Raw genomic sequence first — 14,302 nt, 5'->3', positions numbered from 1 at the left:
GATTTTTTTTAACCGTAATAGAAACAATTGCTTTAGTCGAACGAACAAGATGGGACAGAAATCATGTTTTGTATTAAAGATTACTAGTATTGAAGTCATATTCATTTTCTAATACGAAATATAAACACCCTTTCATTGTTGTTTATCAATTAAACAAAACAAGTTTTTGAATAATGAAGAAAACTGTCACTCAAAATATATCCACAATATTAAATCTATTTCTGAGGTAATATATATATATAACTCGTCTAAATATCAACCCAACAATGTTAGATCTGTAAATGTGCTTTCGCAAATTTACTGTTCTTCCCTCGCCGGGATTCGAACCCTTACTACTGAGATATCGAAACACCAAATCGCCTGCACTGTAGCCGTCCCGCTAGACCACTGGTCTTCCATATATATATATACAACTCGTCTAAACATCAACCCAACAATGTTAAATCTGTAAATTTGCTTTCGCAAATTTTTGGTTCTTCCCTCGCCGGGATTCGAACCCATGCTACTGTGATATCGTGACACCAAATCGCCTGCACTGCAGCCGTCCCGCTAGACCACACGACCACCTGGGCTCTCAAAAAAAGAGCTTTCGGTGGGCATGTGTTACCGTTTTACGTCAGTTTTAATCTAGCGGCGTATTACAGTACATGATATATAAGGCATGAAGATGTTATTGTTACAGATCAGCTAAATTATCTATAGTAAAGGATCCTACAAATTAATGTAAGATATAGTCACAGAAAATAATTATATTCATAAGTACGTCTGAGTCAGTGACAACCCTACAACAGATGTATCCATCGGATCGCCATCAATGATGGTGATACATGGCTGTGTACATAATGTATATACAACTCGTCTAAACATCAACCCAACAATGTTAGATCTGTAAATTTGCTTTCGCAAATTTTTGGTTCTTCCCTCGCCGGGATTCAAACCCATGCTACTGTGATATCGTGACACCAAATCGCCTGCACTGCAGCCGTCCCGCTAGACACACGACCACCTGGTCTTCACAAAGGTAAAGCTTTCGTTGGGCATTTGTTACCTTTCCACGTCAGTTTTAATCTAGCGGCGTACTACAGTACATGATATATAAGGCATGTAGATGTTATTGTTACAGATCAGCAAAATTATCTATAGTAAAGGATACTACAAATTCATGTAAGATACAGACACATAAAATAATTATATTCATAAGTACGTCTGAGTGTATATATATATATATATGCGTGTGTGCAGATATTCATCGAGGTAAAAGATAATTTTGTATGCAGTTCAAAGTATTTCTTTTCTGACTCTAATTCAATTTACTACTTTTCTTTTTTTCTTTTGTAGATCAATAAAATCAGAACAGTTGTCATAGTTTTGTTAACAGAGTGTTTTGCGAATGGTAAGTACACTATCAGTAGCTTTTTATCTATATCTGTACCAATCAGCGCCATGTAGTTATTTTTTCAAGTCTTATGTTTTATTTTTAAACTTTACATCATTTCGTAAACGTTTACGAATAATTTGCAATGTAATTACGAAAACTCTGTGTTTGCAGTTATTTCATTTCAGCTCTGAACATGTATTAAAAGTAACATCTGTCATAGTTCTGTTAGTTACATATACAATGGAATGAAATTTAATTCTTTGTGCATTTAATAAAAGTGACATATCATGCACTCATTAGTAATTTTAATTGAAAAGCAGTGCTTATTTTTACTCTTCTCAGTCAATTAAACTTATAGATATGTAATGCATATTGGTGTTGGAGTGTCTTTATTCTTTCGATAAACTAAAAGTAAGCCGTATCACTTGAATGGGATCTCTTTTGACCGCGGCGTAAAACAAATCAAACTAGAGATACAAAAGATACCTCATGCTAACAATCGGGATTTCAATCCTAAAAATGATCTAAATATTCCATATTCACAGAAACAGCCAAATTATTTTGAAAATCTGAGGTCGAAAGGGAAAACAACAAAGAAACACCCCTAACTCCTGGGTATTCTAAGAGAGAATTTAGCCTGTAAAGGCTATTCTTCTATTATAATAAAGGTCTTCTGTTTATATACACAAACTGTGTTTAAAAAAAATTAAAAAAAAAATTTAAAAATAAAACGGATTCCAGTAGTCAGATCTTTTAACTTTTAGTAAATTCATATATCAGACTGTTTTACTTCATACACACATTTTTTGCAAACATGGCTTTGTTTAAATACTACTAGTCATATATTACCCAAATTATGTTAGATATATAGAAGGAGATTATATCATTGTTACAAGAATTTTTCACTGACCATTTAAGGCAGAAATTGTGAACTTTTAAAGAAAAATAGGTAAAATATGAAGTAAGAACAGAGCCAGGATTTGATACTTTACATAAAAGTGATTCTAATGCAATTTGGATGTAATAACTTTTTTCATTGGCTAAAAGTTGCCGTCAAATCCACAGTTGACCAGGCGTAACTAAGGAGGAACCAGCCATTTTGAATTGATGAATCAACAAATGTTCGATTACTACTATATAATCGAAAATAAAACAACACCTACCTCGAATTTGCCGCTTTAATGTAATTTTATCCGAATTTGAAGCGTACAGAAATCCAAATAGTGAAGTTGAAATCCTTCCTTTCGGAATTTTACGGACGCCATCACGAGTTGGTTGACAGTTATGGAATAACCGTTTCACAAATGATATCGGATATGTTCCTTACGTCGTAACGACAATCCCTATCCCTTTCATGAATGTGACCTACCGAATTAGACTATTTTCAAGATTTTTATAACATAAGCAACACAGCGGATGCCACATGTGAAGCAAGATCGTCTTACCCTACCGGTGCACCTGCGATTACCCCTTGTTTTGATGGGGTTCGTGTTGCTTATTCTTTAGTTTTTCTATGTTGTATCATGTGTTCTATTGTTTGTCTGTGTATCTTTTTCATTTTGAGCCAGGCGTTGTCAGTTTATTTTCGATTTATGAGTTTGACTGTCCATCTGGTATCTTTCGTCCCTCTTTTGTAATGATGAACTACTTAATTTTACATGGATAGTGTTTTGAAATGATTTCAAATTGTTATCGATGTATAGGCTCAAGATATTTTGTGACTTTTGAAAAGCAGTATACTACTGTTGCAATTAAATACCATCTGTTCTGTCGTTTGGTGTTTACATATCTAAATTGATACGTTATGCTGATGCATAATTTTTTTGTTTATTTTTAATCAATCATTGATAATCATTTGGATCTAATAACGATATCTATTTTACAAATAATTTAGATAAACTAGAACTCCAACAACCACTGGTTCATTCATACATAAACCCTAAATTACCTAAATTCATATATTTACAATCACAGGAGATCAAACAGTTGTCCATGTATCTGTTGGTGAGACGATAACCCTGAAGTGCCCACTTCTGTCACATCTTCATTCTGATGTCCAATGGAATCATATAGATACTAAGACAGTGATTTCCGATGGCACTGATATTAATCCTAAAATATCCAACAAGGCGGAATATACAAAATTCGAAATTATTGGTAATCACAGTACCGGCGAATATAATTTGAAAATCAGAAACATTGAGATTGACGACGAAGGTGTTTATCGATGTGATTCTGAAATAAATGGAAAACCAGAGTCCAGATTTATCAATTTGATAATAAGCAGTAAGAATAAATAAATCTTTGTATTATAATTGAATCAAGCTAAGAAAAACGTCATAATATTATTTTTCTAGCTGTAGACAGAAAATAAAATGACTTGTTGTAGAATTAAAATTTATGATAAAAACATAAACACTTCATTTATCCATTCTAAAATAACAAATAGTTATATGATCTTCACGTTTTACATACAAGAATAAGTGAATAAAATAAGTTAGTAATAAAAAAATCGTACGATACGAATTACTGAAAGAATTACACGAATAATCATATAGAATTCACTTTATTTTATCCAAGCTATTAAATGTTTTACTTTTTTTTAAATTTAGTTTAAACTGGCTTATTGTGTAGAACTTAAACATGTGTTTTGCTTGAAGTTTTAGATCACAAAACGAATATCATTATTGTTTCGAAAGACAATGTGACACACAGTTACAATCACAAGATTCAAGGTATAATGCTTATAGATTAATATCTACCAAAATAAATCTGTAAATATAAATTTAAACCACTTATGAATTAATTACAGATTTCAAAACAAGTAAGGGTTTATGTTACAATGTGCTATCTATGTATAAATGGTATGATCAAATTCCTATTAACACCATTCATATTTTTATAAAACAATATTTGGTCAAAATTCATATAGACTATGTTCATAATCGATTAAACCAAATCAAAAACAAAAGTAGAAACGCAAATCAACAAATATAGTGCAAACAGTTATTAATAAAAACAAATAGCTTCTTAAATAAGAAAGATACAAGACTACCCACAACAAACTATTTAACACACATTCTCTTTATCTTTAACTTCAATTTCTATTTTTTTCTTTAATATAATGTGGATACATACAAAGAGAGACAACTCTCATCTTCCACATTTCCAAATCATACAACCCTTACATTATCATACCAAAATTAATAAGTTACTTTTATCCTTATTTTCTTATTTAATTATTAAACACAACTGATATATTGAAACTACATTGTAATTTATAAGAATTAAGCCGCTGATATATTACGGATTAACGGATTTGAAATTTATTTATATAATTTTTCGTAAATAAATGACAGTGCATCATATAAAGCCTCTAATGGCTGGTTGGTATATATATACATGTTAATTGACTGCTTATGTTTAAAATTGTTATGTATTGTATTTCATGTATATGTACCAAGTTGTACTTTAAAATTAATATATCTATCTATCAAACAGAAAATCATGTCAATTACAAGATTAATTATATTCATTCTATCAACTACAAATCTTTCTTTTTACAGGATTTTCTATTGATACGTGGTTCGTCATTTTCATTTCTGTTTTATCTGGAATTGTTATTCTGCCAATAGCAGTTGCAGGTGCACTAAAACTTATCAGATTAGATCCAAATGAATCAGATGATAACATCAACTTGGAAAGAACCGAAACTGATCCCCAGTATGAAACTATCAATGACACTGTGGTAACCAATCCACACGTAGCAGCATTACCAAATGTAGACATAATTGTTTCGAGACTCCAAGTACATCATCTTGGTATGGCAAGGTCTTCTGCACTTTCTTCTTCAATCAATGTACAAAATGTATTGTATTCACTTGAATCACCTTCAGCGATACCAAATACATTGAATGTCGATAAAAATCTAAATAATGATAACATTACAGATTCTAACTCTGATATCTCAAGTACATATAATGTAGAAGCAAGCTTAGATCTTGTTTCTGAGGCGCCTTATGTTAATCATTATCAACCACTTAGTATGAGTTTTGAACGTGTAACTCACGTGTATGATGTATGTTGTGTTGAGTGAAAGTTTTTTATTGTCATTTGTAATTTTACTAATATATATAATATTCATACATTTCCAGTACACAATTACTCTTATTTTCTTTCAATGTGACAACGCTCCATCCAAGTCACAATGCATAAAGCGTAAACAATAGTTGGTAAAATAACGGAACGCTGACTCACATCGAAAAGTAATTGTTATAAAAGCCAAAATTATTGTCTAAAACGATTCAAGCAGGAAAACCAACGGTATAATCTATGAAAAAAGACAAACGAAAAGCATTTATGAAACACATCAACAAAAAACAACCACCGGTCAACAATGTTACTGACTTAGGACAGGTGCAAACAAATGCAGCGGTTTTTAATTAATGATACACATTTCTTTGCTATCTGCATAATGAGAAGCATATTTAAACAATTGCTATTTTTCAAAGAAATACTTTTTTTGAACTTTGTTAATGATTTCTTATTTGGAAATGATTTCTTCAATAAACCTTCTCTTTTTAACACTGGTTGGAGTTTAAAGGTTAGACAACATACATTTTTTTAACTGATATAGTACGATAACTTGGCAATGGATAGGATTCGCCATGTAACGAATTTATCTGACCGACTATCTTAACGTGTGAAATTTAGACTAATGACCTATCAAAATGAGCAAGTTTTCAATACTGTTAGCATTAAGATAAAATTGAGAATGGAAATAGGGAATTTGTCAAAGAGACAACAAACAGACCGTAGAAAAAAACAACGGCAGAAGGTCACCAACAGGTCTTCAATGTAGCGAGAAATTCCTCACCCGGGGGCGTCCTTCAGCTGGCCCCTAAACAAATATATACTAGTTCAGTGATAATGAACGCCATACCAATTTCCAAATTGTACACAAGAAACTAAAATTAAAATATTACAAGACTAACAAAAGACAGAGACTCCTGACTTTGGGACAGGCGCAAAAATGCGGCGGGGTTTAACATGTTTGTGATATATCAACCCTCTCCCCTATACCTCTAGCCAATGTAGAAAAGTAAACGCATAACAATACACACATTAAAATTCAGTTCAAGAAAAGTCTGAGTCTGATGTCAGAAGAAGTAACCAAAGAAAATAAAACAACAACAGACTACTATATATAGCTAGCAGTTAACTGACATGCCAGCTCCAGACTTCAATTAAACTGACTGAAAGATTATTATTTCATCATATGAACATCAGGCACAATCCTTCCCGTTAGGGGTTTAGTATCATACCATCATAACATATATGAGAATAACATAACCCGTGGCATGCCAACAACTAGTTTGTGAATTAATTTGTTTAGTTCCGACGCAAAGACCCTATAAGTGAATCAATATCAACGCCAAAATAAGCAATCTTTAATGACCTGACAACAGTATCGTAACTATATACCTTCTTAATCAGTCTATTCGTTAACATCCAAAACATTGTTACATACACTAGCGAATCTTACAAGTTGGAAAATATAAACACCATAAGATGGTGACAAGGGAACGTCACCATCTAAACATGGAAAATTAACGATAGGAAATGAAAAATCATCTCTTTTATCATAAATTTTAGTAATTTTATTTTTTTTGACACAATTAAATCATCTTTATTGCACTAAATGCTGTTTAACAATTTACCTAGCTTACAGCAGTAGGCTAAGTATCCTTGTATATCAATTATTATACATCCAGGGAGAATATATAATAAAATATTATATTAATGTTAGTATTTTACAATGAAACATAATACATTATATAAATAGACATCAATACAAATTTTAGCATTTAGCTTTCCGTTAGTGATATAGATATCAAGATCGAGGAAAGGGCAGTGGTCATTGTTAGTATTAGCTTTATTTAAAGTAAGTTCAACTGGATAAATTGCTTTAATATACATACTGAAGTCGTCATTATTGAGAGCCAAAATATCATCCAAATATCTAAAAGTATTATTAAATTTGTTTATCAGATGTTGTTTTGATGGTTCTTTGCTTATTTTTGTCCTAAATTGTAACTCATAGCAATACAAAAACAGGTCCGCGATAAGTTGTGCACAGTTAGTCCCCATTGGAATTCCGATAACCTGACGATATACGGAATCCCCAAAGCGAACAAATATGCTATCAAGTAAAAATTCAAGGGCATATATAGTATCAAAGCATGTCCAATTGACATAGTTTTTTTGTTTATTGCTACTAAAACATGACCTAAAAGAGTTTGAACATATTTATTCACATTCTGACTTTTTAAATGCGCATTTAATTAGGTGTGTGAAATTTTTCTTAATGAGAATGTGAGGCAATGTGGTATACAGGGTAGAAAAATCAAAACTTTGAACAGATTCAAAATCACCAATATAAGCATGCAATTTATCAAGTACTTCCAACGAGTTTTTAACACTCCAAAAGTAATTAATTCCACTATTTTCGAAGGCCTTATTTGAATAATTTATTATCAGGTTAATAATTTATTATCAGAAACTACTTCCATTGATCCTATAAAAACAGATACCAAAAATAACAACTTGTTAGGTTTAAATGTGTATTATGAATACATTTCAATCTTAATTATCAATTTCTTCGTCTGTTAAAACATTTAAGACTTGTTCTCAGTACCGTTTTGTTTTTATGAAGTGACGTTTCACCACTACTTACCGTGTATGAAATAAGCCCAGCCTCCCTTTTAACATTACATGGAATATAAAGTGACGTAACACCACTACTAATCGTGTATGAAATACACCAGCCTCCCTTTTAACCTTATATGGAATATAAAGTGACGTAACACCACTACTAACCGTGTATGAAATAAACCCCGCCTCCCTACTAACCTAATATGAAATATATACACGGTCTCAACGCGGACGCTTTTAACCAATCATATTCATAGAAATGTAAAGAAGGTAAGATAAAGGACAAAACATCGCAAGTGAGTGAAGACAACCACATATGGTATCAAACATCAATAGATGGGATATGTTTATGTTGAAGAATTTGATAGTTTGCAACTGGAAAATTGATATCATTACATTTGTCATAAATCCTGGTTTGAAGTCGTCATCCATTTTCAATATCAAGAAAAAAAGAAATAAACCAGACCTTCTTAACAAGTATGCGTTATGACTAACAAGACAGCCAAAAAATGGGTGCTTGATTTTAAACTCCAACTAGTTGTGTTTATTTCTTAAATATAGTAACACAGCTATATTGTGTGCAATGTCAATTTCATGATGGAACACTTTCTCCAGAGTCATGGGTTCATTAAGTGATAAAAATAAGTTTGAAATTTTTGTTACAATTCAAATAGCTGTGCACTTATTTATTAAAGTTGTAGTATAAAAATAATATAATGTCAATGTCAGAAAAATATCAACTTTTTTGTACTCGGGGGTTCTAACAAGTTTTTCAGCCTCATACAAAAGAGTTGATATTTTCTGACATTAACATTTTTTTGTATGTTTATCATTTTGTTGAAAACAAATTGGTTGCCTTGGCATGTTTCTGCACTTTGGTTGATTTGTTGTTTCTTTGCCGGTTTCAATTCTCACTTCTATTTTCTTGCATTTAAAGTTTCCATAATTTCAAGTACACTGAAATTTATTAGAAGCAAGTACTGAATTCATATTAATTTAAAAGTGAAATTATATACCTTGTTTAGAAATTGTTTTATTTTTTCTTATATCAAAACTTTATTTGTATAATATGAATATTCCTATTTTAAGAGTACTTATCGAAATATATCAGTGACATTCAGCGTTTTATTTAACAAATGTTTTGCATTGCCTTCTCCCCAAACATAAAGTAAACTGAGTGACTTCCAAACGTTCGGGATGACTCCTGAAATTTTCGGCTTCGCTTGACAACTTATGCGAGTATGGTCTTGAGGAAACGATGATAGTTCATTGGAAGGGGACGATAATTGACCGACCCATGTTAAGAGAGAGCCATATATATTGCACGTTAAAGACACCCTTGTAGATTTGGAAAAAAGAGTAGGCTCATTCCCAGAAAGTGGAAAGGGATTAAAATAAGTTGCAAAACTTGTTTTCCAATCCACTACAAATAAATATGTTTGAATTAAACCATATATACATATAATTTATATTAAGATTCATTTTGGTACATCTTGTGATCAATTTTATTTGGCAATCGACAATGGCAGTCAGCAGGGTTTAAGAACATCAGTTGTTCGACTTATTAGTCAAATGCGTTTTGTTAAAATATACTTTTTCACTTTTTTGGGCTTTTGGAAAATCATGTTAGTGCTATATACTTTTTCACTTTTATGTCTTTTACAAAATGTTGTTTGTGCTGTATTTAGACCCTTCTACAACGAAATTTGTTTTACATGCACAAGTATAAAAATTGCGGTTTTTAAACATCAACCTAAAAATTTCGCCAATGTTGTGTTCTTCCCTCTCCGGGATTCGAACCAAAGTTTCTGAAACACCAGATCGCCTTCATAAAAAATGAAGCTTTCGGTTGCCGGGTATTACCTTTCCACGTAAGTTTTAATCTAGCGTTGTACTACAGTACATGATATATAAGACTTGAAGATGTTATTTTTACAGATCAGCTAAATTATCTATAGTAAAGGATCCTACAAATTAATGTAAGATACAGTCGCAGTTATATAAGTATATAAACAGGTCCAAATTGAATACAACGTTCATTATATTTATAATGACTTTTAAAAGAGGGGCGAAAGATACCAGAGAAACAGTCAAACTCAGAAATCAAAAGAAATTGTTACTAAGTTTTACAACTTGTATCTGATCTTTTTGTCATTTTTAACAATAAAATATGTTTAAACTGTAAATCGTAAATAAACTGACAACGCCATGGCTTAATATGAAAAAGGTAACCAGACAAATAATAGTACACAAGAAACAGAAACAACATAGTAAACTTAAGACTGAGCAACACGAACCCCATCAAAACTGGGCGTGATCTCAGAAAGGTTTCATTTGGCATATCTAAAAGATTTAGACCTTACATTATACATACCGAAATGAATTTGTTTCAATTCTTTTCCAGTTGTAAGACAGTCAAAAAAGTGGGTTTCTTCCAATCTTACATCACCATTGAAATATAATAAGTTTATAATGAAAACGGGGAATGTATTAACAAGACGAGAACCGTCAAAAGAGCAGAATAAACAGCTGCACCATGGGCGCATGATACGCCTGTCGTCTTGTATGTGCAGTTTTATGCAATAACCATAAATAGATTATGAGATACAGCATGACATTTGAAAACCCCTTTCCAACAAAAAAATCAATAACTCTGAATAAAAGTATACATATCTTTAAATTAATATAAATAAGAAGTGTGTAATCATTTTTTAGATACGACGCGGCATGTGAAAAATGCAGCCTGATTTAGTTACAAAGTCCCGTAACTCAAAAAGTTCTAATCTTATTTTCACCAAAAAGTATACAGATCGTTTGACCTAAATAAGAATTATATATGTTAAGTTTCATGACATTTGGATAAGTGGCTCTCAAATTGCGGTGCGACATGTTTACGCCGGACAGACAGACGGACGCTGGACATTTGGACGGGCGTATAAAAAGACCAAAGCCACCAATAGGTCTTAAACACAGAGAGAAAATCCCGCACCTGTACGTGGGCTTTAGTTGGCCCATTAACAAAAAGGTGTACTAGTCCAGCGACAATTAACATCACGCTTAACTTCGAAACATAAATGAAGCATAAATAAACAAAACTAAGAAAGGCCTGACTTAGGACAGTGAAATCGAAAAATGGGACGGAGTTAAACATGTTTTGTGATATCGTAACTCCCCCTGTGCCTCTAGTCAATGTAGAACACACAGCAATTCATTCAGTTATTCTAAGTTTTAAAAAGTTATAGTCCGTAGTCAAAATGAGAAACAAAATGAACTAAGCAAAATTTCAAAGATACATAAATTATCAAAGGTCTGTTAGCAGTAACTGACATACAAACTCCATACCTCAATTCAGTTTAACTGATGACTGAAAGAGTTTGTCTCCGTCGTATTTAAAGGCATTAAAATAACTAAAGTTACGTCAATAGTTACATTGAGGCCGGTTTTTAATTTTATGAATGGAATGTTATAGAAGAAATTTGGCCTTTCACATTTTAGTATTAAAAAGTTTAAGTTGTGTTTTAATCTTCTAAATTATCCTTTGTTTTAACATTATATTATTGGACAACGAAATCATAATTTAGCTATCCTGTTATTTACAATGATTACGAATCTAAATACTCTCTATATTTGTATAAGTTTATAGGTCAGTTTACAATATGATTTATGAGTTACATAGCTGACAGTTGAATATTTAAGCAGATGAGTTATATAATCAGCTAGACGAGCTTACTTTGTTTATTTGTCCTGTACTTCTCCAATCTGTTGATTAATGTTTCGTATAGATGTGCATAGGGATCCTTTGAACATATTAACCACTTCTCAAAAGTTGCATCCCAAAAGAATGATTTGGACGATAAAAGTAAAAAATATTCCTCCATATACATTGTAGTAAATAAACTCCTCATACATACCAGGATTGACATTTTATATTTGCGACTAACGTGCGTTTAGTCTACAAAATTCTCTTCAGTGACGCTCAAAACCAAAAAAAAACCAAATAAAGTACGAAGTTGAAGAGACTTGAGGACCAAAATTTCTAACACTTTTGCCAAATACAGCAATAATTTACCTGAGGTAGAAAACACTTAGTATTTCAATTTTAAATTTGGTAAAAAGGAAATTCATAATTTCCCCATATCAATAATAGCTCGTGTCAACAGAAGTGTTGACTATTGGACTTGTGATATCCTCGGAGAATACAAACTCCACAATTGATATCATCGATCAAGTGGTTGTAAATTTAATAAACTCATCATAGATACCAGCAATGACATTTTAAACACCCTTGTAGATTTCGAAAAAGAGTAGGCTAATGCCGCTACAAGGCAGCACTCGCACCCGCAAAGTGGAGAGGGATTAATATAAGTTGCAAAACTTGTTTCCCAATCCACTATAAATAAATATGTTTAAACTAATGACATTTTATATTTGCGCCATATGCGCGTTTCGTCTACAAAGTTTAATCATTATGCTCCACCTACGATAGAAGAGGTCATTATGTTTTCTGGTCTGTAGGTCCGGGCGTTCGTTCGTCCGTTCGTCCGTCCGTGCGTTCCGGTTCAGTTAAAGTTTTTGGTCAAGGTAGTTTTTGATGAAACTTAGTACACATGTTTCCACTGATATGATCTTTCAAATTTTGACCTCAATTTTACGGTCCACTGAACATAAAAAAAAATGATAGTGCAAAGTTCAATTTAAAGTTTTTTATCAAGGTTTGTTTTTATGAAGTTGAAGTCACATAAACTTGAAGCTTAGTACATATGTTCCCTAACATATGATCTTTCTTATTTTAATTCCAAATTCAAGTTTGACCTCATTTTCACGGTCTACTGAACATGGAAAATGAAAGTGCGAGTGGGGCATTCGTGTACTATGGACACATTCTTCTTTAGTTATAAATTAATACAATTGTAGTGTGATTTTTCGTTCGCATAAACTTTTATTTTCTGATTTTTGTTTATTGATATAGCCGTATACATTTTTGTCAATTATTTCGCCGATATACATGTATCACAACTGTATCTTTCTGATTATTCAAAGTAACTATAGAAATGACGGTATTGTTTTATCCCTGAATTCCGGAAAGGGAAATAAAAAAAAACGTGAACTTTATCATATACCAAACGTATTTATTTCCGGCTTGAAAAGGAAATCGCCAATTAAAAATATATCGATAGGAAATCGACGTGTGATACAAACGTGTTTCTCGGTCCAGTTGATTCTGGAGAGGAAATTGAATAGGTAGACCTATTTAGTTACGGTACAGTAATATAATATTTCATTTGATACAGTTGAATATTTCGGGCGAACGTTATGGACGTTTAGAACAATAATATTATTGATCATTTTGATTTGAATATTTTTGTTCTTTTCGTTTGAAATTTGCTTTATTTTGAAATATAAACGCAACGTTCATTGTTAAAAAAGATTATTACGTACACATTAATATTTAGCCTACCGAACAAAATGTGTCAATTGTTGTATGGTGCTTCTTTCATAGGAAATACATGCATTTATAAAAAGATGATGTTCATTTTTCATGAAGTATTTTGTCAACATTATTAGGTATATATCTACAATGAAACTGGCAGATACGTCGTGTGCGTAAAGCTGAAACGGTACGTCACAATATCACTTAACTTTACATAAAAATATAATCCGTCTCAGGTATAAACACACCGCCCCCAACCCCACCCCCTTAAATTCAATTGTTTGTTCCTAGAACTAAAAGCATGGACCAGATGCCTTCTAAGTTTTTCATGAAACACTGGCAGAGTCGTTAGAGGTGTCTTTAAATTTCGTTAAAATTTATGAAGTCAGTGACAGAAAGTAGAAATCCTATAAATTTTGGAAAACAAACGTATCAAAAATGTTTTTACCAACTTTATCATATCAAAAACATGATGTAGAGTTTTGTAGTGTCTGATACAATTACAAACAAAATCTGCCAATTTGTTGAAGTTCTACAAATTATATGTGCATCTTCCTTTTTTATTTACAGAAAGGGTATGTAATAATTTTTATCGGCTGCCTTTGCTGACACCACTTTCTCCGATAAAATTGAAAAGACCAAATCTATAACTTGAAACGTATTTTGAACTAAATATGTCTCAGGTGGAAAAACTATAATTCACGACATAAAAGTCTAATAATACATTGTTGTAAATGCTAAACGTGTTTGTTTCTCTATGTATCAAAGTGCATACATCC

The sequence above is a fragment of the Mytilus trossulus genome, chromosome 10 (genome assembly GCF_036588685.1).
Source record: "Mytilus trossulus isolate FHL-02 chromosome 10, PNRI_Mtr1.1.1.hap1, whole genome shotgun sequence".
NCBI lineage: Eukaryota > Metazoa > Mollusca > Bivalvia > Mytilida > Mytilidae > Mytilus > Mytilus trossulus.
This window is presented reverse-complemented; position numbering follows the sequence as displayed.